Consider the following 6,000-nt stretch of genomic DNA (forward strand, 5'->3'; position numbering starts at 1 on the left):
TAAAGTTAGTCCCAAGTCAGGTGTATTGTGCAACTTTCACATTATACCACTATATACATCTAGTGAAATCTATAGATGGGAGGAAAGGGCTTAATCTCCTATTCAGGCAAAAAAAAATCTACCTTTTGCTTAATCCAATCAGATGAGAATAAGAATAGCATAATATTTAGTGTGTGAATTAGTTTGACAACAGATTATCATATATCTACTTTAAAAAAACACTAATAGTTTTCAGTTCATCAGAATGATTCTGCTTGCTAATTGGTATCACCTTCATCTTTTCCATATTGAGCATAAACACTGGTTATCATGTAGGCCTCTATCTCTGCCAGACACTGAGAGATCCTTGGGTGATGGATGCAGCTGGTTGGATGAAACAGAGACAAAGTTGAGCATCAGCATGTTGATGCCATTGTTGTCCATAGTGCCTCATAATCAGCCACAACAGGGCTTCACTTTAATGTTGAATAAAAGGGAGATGAGACTGGTGCCTGTGGAAATCTATAGCTGAGAGCCCTTGTGAAAGGAAGAGATGTTGCCCTTCACCTCCCTCCAGGATTTCTCCATTAGGACTGAGCAGAATTCCTTCCACTCATGTCAGGTACCACAGTTATATAAACAGCAAGTCCTATTAACACTATCAAAGGGAGCTGAAAGAGCCTCCAGAATTAGTGAGGGAACCTGACCTCCATGCATTGCTGTAAGAACCTAGCCAGCGATAGAAATCAACATTTTTTCCATGCCAGATCTGAAGCTTGTTTTGAAAAGGAAGCGGTATTATGAGTTTTTTCACTATTACTTGTTCAGGGGTCTTTTGCAGAAAGGAGATGAAGGGTCAGCAACTGGTAGAAACCATGTTAGTGTAAAAAATACCTCTTTTGGGGAAAGAACTCTTGTGAACACATTGGAATGCTTGAGCAGGCAAGAACAAGGTCTGGGTTTCATTAGCTTCAAAAATCTTGGATAAAATCCACAGGTGACTGAAACAATATATTGTATCCCTAGAACATCTGAAATGGACATGGGATGGAACTGAGCTATGAGAGCTGGGTTTTTGTTTTTTTTTTTTTGATTATTCCCTTTAACCTTAACACCACTATTACGTCTCTGAAATGGTCACTCAGAATCAATGTAATTAAGAAACTGAATTCTGAAGCCAGGTGGAAGCAAAATGGTTTGATCAGGCAGCCTACTACCAGGAATAGTTCAGCTTAATGGGACTTTGCAGCTAAAATATCTGAGGGAAAAGATGTTACTTCCCATCCACCTCTCCCTCCATAGGTGCACCATACGTATACTGTAGCATAATTTGCGGGGCAAGGACTCTTCTGTGTTTGGCAGTGCCTGGCAAAATTAGACCCTAGTACATGATTAGAAGTTTTGGTATTATTATGTATTAAATAATAGTACCACCAATGGAATGTAAAACTTGTCAGGTAAGAGAGTATTGGTTTAATTGCTGTTCCTACACTAGTGGCAATTTAGAAAACCTGCTCTGTGCTTTTTTCAGGGCATCGCTGGACCAAAGTGAGCTTTGATGATTTAGAGGGAAGACACTTGGATGCCAAATCACTGATGATGTTTCATAGTTAGGCTTTTATTCAGAGGACACTTTGAGTCACTAAACTGACTGAAACATAACAGTACTTCCTAAACTGAAAATTCAGCTTGGTATTCTGTAAGAATACAAGGTAGATTTGAACCTTTATAGGCCAAATAAGGCAGAGATTTGTAGCATAAGCTTTCATAAGCAGAGTACTTCATCAGATGTTGTGAAGGAACCTTTCTCTGCATTATGTAAGAGCAACAGGGTTAGGTACAACATCCACATGCTCTTAGAAACTTCATCAAAGATACTTAATTATGCCATTGTCCAGTTATTGGGTTGAAACTTTAACCTGACTTATTTGATCAGTTTCAGCATTAGATAGACAATGTTGCAAGTAAAAAAATGAGGGTTATGCCCTTTTCTTTTTAGGGGTGTTAAGATCTCACCTCCATTATTTTATGATTCACAGTAGATCATCTTAGATTCCCAACACAATCGGAGAAGTGCTGTAGAAAATTGCTTGTTGTAGACCTAGATTTATGAAAATTTAGCATCTGATGTGTGAGAGTTGAGGTGGAAAATAAGGATAAGGAAACTGAAAATGTAACCACCTGGAAGCAGCTTCTCTACAGTCACAAGTCTCATGAACTGAAATTTCATTTTTAACCTGTGAACCTCTAAGCCTCACATCATTCAAAAGAGATCTTGGCTCAGAACTCTTATTAAATAGACCTAAGGATGCAAAATAATATTTTGAAAATATTCTAAAATGCCTGTTTATTGTTTGATATTACTATGAAATAGCCAAACAGTCTGTATGTTCTCTTTAGTGCTTTCAGATTTCAGAAGGGATATAATCTCAGTCAGGAACTTTGTTTTTAAATTATGAATGATTCTGGTCATAGTAAAAACCTCTGTGTTTATAAAAAAAAAAAAAGATCACATGAAGGCAGGTGTGTGCATGTGTCTGTGTGTGCCTTCATAGGTGATTATATATCTAAACAAGCAAGAGACAACTGCAGAAAGTAATTTATACCAAAAACGTTACAAGAAAACAAAATAAGACTTGAAATTAGAATCTAAAAATAATATTCATTACATTATTGTGGTTGTATAAACAGAATAGGTGGTAATTATTTTTCCTAAGGTTAAGAAAAAAAGCAAGCATTTCTTACTGTCTTTAATCTCTAATTGATTTAAGGAGGCATGTAGTAGTTTATCTATTTAAGTAGATACTGTAAAAAATTCTATATCCTGATGGCAATAGTCAGGGGTCAGGTCAACATTTCTCTCTTTCCTCCTTGTTAAAAATTACCAGCAAATCATATAGGCTTAGAATGGGATCAGATGTGAAAATCCCCACTTCTATATAGCACAGAGAGGGGTGGCAGCAGAAGCTTGCAAACAATGAGTGCAGCTCATGAGAAGATATGTTCCCAAAAAGAGAATTTGTGAATGAGAGAAGTAAACAAGGTGTTTAGCAAAAATAATTTGTATGGCCTTGAATCTGGGTCTTCCGTATTCCTGGTGAGGGCCCTAGAATAAGTCGCTTTCTGCCTTAATTAATATTTAATTAATTATATAAAGTGAAACAGCTCCGACAGAAAGATAAACTGATTCTTTAGTGCTTTAGTTCAGTCACTCTGAATCAGGTAGCAGGTGGTTGTCCTGACCAATGGGCTACTGGATCTCTTGGGGTAGGTCTGTGTCTAATGCTGTGTTGATGAATTGTCAATAGTCCACTGTGATGATAATTCCAGGAATGGTGATCCATTGAAAAAAAATTGAAAAGAAAGAAGGAAAGAAAAGGCCTGAATGTATCATGTTGCAGGAAAAAATTCTGAAACTTCAAAACTTTTCTTGAACCAGGATTCTTGTTTTCTGGTCATTCCGAATTATCACACCTTCTTTCTGGTTGGCTTATCTTTTCTACAGAGCTTCTAAAATATCCTCCTGTGTTCCCCTGATCAATTTTTAATGCAGCTCACCAGCTCTTCAGGTTGAATGCTATGCACCATATAGGATAAATAGACTGTAAATTAATATATCTCTGTGCCTCAGTCACCCCATTTGCAGGTTTGAGTGCTTACCTGATTTAAAACAAATTTGTATAAGCACAGAAATAGGTATAGTTTCTCTTCTGAAGATTTTACAATCCTAGTAGTAGCCTGGAGAAACTTAACAGACCATGTTTATTAGCATGGGACACTAGTTGCTCTATACGCTAGAGCAGGATTTCTGTATTTGGTGGAAGGTGCTGCTGGGAAAACGCAAATGTTCTGGGCCCTCTAGCTAGAAAAAAAGCATTACCATAAATAAATAGGAAAGAGAAACATGACTAGCCTACCTCTGTTTGTTTAGAGAGAGGAGTGGGGTGCATCACCTAACATTAATTTGCCTTACTTCACATGGTTGACTTGGTGAAATGTTGTTGAATTGTTTATACATCTTGCATGTTTTGGAGTAATCAGGAAACCAGTCTTTTGCTTGCTTTTGAAAAAGGAACTTCATTGAAAATAAAAGCCCATGTCACCTGCAGCTTTTCAAGATTGTTGATCATAAACCAGACCAAACCAAACCAGTTGTTGAATATATGCCATTAAAATTAAAATATATGTGCTTATGTTTACTTTACATAGCTACATTTGATAGCTATATTAATTACCACCTGCTTGTTTACCTGTCTGTAACCTTTTTCATCATGGGTTTGACTACTTTTTTTTTTAAAGATCTGAGTGATAGACATACCACGTGCTATTTCTCCATAAGAATTCTCAATATAGAGTAAAATGCCTATATAACTTAAATTTGAAGATTTCAGTCCAATTTTTAAGAATTCCGCTAATAATGAATAATTCCAGCATTTTATCAAAATGGTGATTTTTATAGGAAGTTTTATATCAATGTTTTGCCATTGACTTCAATGGGAGCTGGACTGAGTTTGAGAAGTATTCAGTTTGAGTGCATTTGAAAGGAAATAACATGAATATTAAAAAAAACAACAACCCATTAAGATGGACTTGTGGTTACTCTTCATACACACCCATATGAAGACGTGGAAACTTAAAATTCCATTCTAACAAGATTTGGAAACAAGGACAATGACAGTCAAGTATTCAAAATCAATCTCTAAAATTACAGGTGACATTTACACAAGCATGGTCATAAACAATAAGTTAGACACACAAAATAGCACCTACAAAACACCACCCTTTGGAGTTAGGGTTCTTTTTAAATTTTCTCTCTGAATTTGTACATGTACAGCTGATTTTGTAACCATTGAAATCAATGGGTATTTTGCAGAATCAGGCTATTATTATACTTCTGAAAGGACCAAATGTTCTGTGATGAATATCTATCCAGTGTACATTTTCTGTAACTATATTCTGTGCAATTAGCTTTGTACTCACAGTGGGATACTTTTGTTAATCGCAACAGTTATAGCACAGAATAAGGCAGCAGAGATCTAAACAAATTAAAGCTAAATTTAAAATGAATCCAACTGAAGAACTGAGTGTTGCTTTTATGGTTCATTAGCTATTAACACTAGTAGCAGTGTAAAGAGGTTGTTAATTAACTTATTATATTAATACAGACTATTATTCAGTGGAAGAAAACAGATTTAAAATTAAACCTATGTATAGCCAAAGTGATTGGGGTTAACTCAGGTACTTTCAAAATCCTAAAAGAGGTAGAAATCTCAAAGTTCAAATCTTTTGAATGATCCAGTTCAAGGCTGACCTCAAAAAGCAATCAAATCCCAATGAGTGAGCATATTGTACTAGGTTTCTCCTTGTGCTTATTTGTTGTTTTCTCAAAACAAGGAGAGATTTTCCTGAAATGTATAATAAAGAAATAATCAAAGGTTCAATTTATTCATCCAATAGCTTAAATTGTGTCATGGTATTGGCTATATTAGTTTTGACATTTTCTTCGTGCAAGTGGATGGAGTTGTTGTCAAGGAGGACAGATGGAATTCAAAACTGTGGAAAACCTAAATCCAACTACTAATTCCATCTTTTTGTATTTGATCATATTAAAGACAAAAGTGGGTCATAACAAAATTCTCCTGAATTAAACTCTCCATTAATTAAAAGGAACATACTTTTTGCAACGGATGGTAGCCACCAAATCTTACTATAATACTGACTAACCCATGGCTGATCACTCCTTTACAGAAAAACAATCTGAACTTGTTAGACTTTTGCAATGGAATTACACTGATTATGGCTAGGAACTCAGTGCACCACAAAGAAACTTGGCACACAAAACCAGACGGAGGAGAAAATCTTGATTGTTAAAGTCACTGACAGATCTTGTCATCTCTGTGAAATCCGATCTAGTTAAATCTTTGCTTGATGCTTCAGTTATGAAGGGCAGAGTGTTAAGCAATTGTTGTCTGTGGCTGGTAAATAGGAAGCAAACAATTGAATTTAGTGGGCGGTTGTGGG

Source organism: Crocodylus siamensis, chromosome 4 (genome assembly GCF_052110815.1).
Source record: "Crocodylus siamensis isolate JL-2025a chromosome 4, ASM5211081v1, whole genome shotgun sequence".
NCBI lineage: Eukaryota > Metazoa > Chordata > Crocodylia > Crocodylidae > Crocodylus > Crocodylus siamensis.